This window comes from Tarenaya hassleriana, unplaced genomic scaffold, assembly GCF_000463585.1.
Source record: "Tarenaya hassleriana unplaced genomic scaffold, ASM46358v1 Cleome3476, whole genome shotgun sequence".
NCBI lineage: Eukaryota > Viridiplantae > Streptophyta > Magnoliopsida > Brassicales > Cleomaceae > Tarenaya > Tarenaya hassleriana.
The window spans coordinates 1-811 of record NW_010966603.1 but is presented as its reverse complement, the minus strand read 5'-3'; the positions used below and the strand labels follow the sequence as shown (position 1 = coordinate 811).

Genomic DNA, 811 nt, shown 5'->3' with positions numbered 1-811 from the left:
AACGATAATATAGTATTAAACATGGAATGTATAATAGTTTTACCCCTAATTAATGTTATTGATCAAGTTCATGTAAGGGAAAAAAAAGATACAAAACAAAAATATAGTATTATTGTTGAGACATTAAACAACGAAGCAGAAAAAAAAAACAGCTTATGCATTACATTACACACACACGCACACAAATATGGAAGCTCGAACACAAAACAGATATCGACCCACCAACAGGAGATTGGACCGATGTTTTTTTTAAAAGATTTTAAACCCCCAAGAAAATTAATTAAAAGTGTAACACTTTTAATTAAAAATGTTATAAACAATTAAAAAAGCCCTCATTTGACACAATTTCAATTGTTGTCATAAGGTAACCAACCAAGCATATAGTTATTCACGCTCGGCCCTGCACCTGCTGCTGCTGCTGCATTCATCACATCTTGCTGCTGTTGGTACCTACGTACATACCAAATTCAACCAAAGATTTTTTTTTTTTTAAATACAAAAGCTTTCACAATATTCATCTTTTATATAGTAATGCATCACCAATATATATGGCAAATATACATTAAACATGTTTTTGACATCATAAACTATGTCATGTTTGAGCATGAGAGAGAGCTATAAGGTTTACCCGATTTGGAGGATAGGCTCAGAATCCAAGGGGTGGAAGAAGGCGTCGTGCTGTGGTTGGCGGCCATAGCCGATTTCTTCGGGGTGAGGGTTAAGCTGCAATGGCATCTGATACCCTTCTGATAACTGCACGTACATATATACATACATACATATACCCGATGTTTATGATATGAGATTAATC

At 34.5% G+C, this 811-nt stretch overlaps 1 long non-coding RNA gene across 1 annotated transcript; it reads right to left on the bottom strand.

The window, feature by feature from the left end:
* Positions 1-55: 55 nt before the first annotated feature.
* On the bottom strand, positions 56-780 carry LOC104821899. The gene is made up of 2 exons (XR_773125.1): positions 629-780; positions 56-450 (listed from the first exon to the last, which is right to left on the bottom strand). It is a non-coding gene; the product is annotated as an uncharacterized LOC104821899 (long non-coding RNA).
* Positions 781-811: the final 31 nt, after the last annotated feature.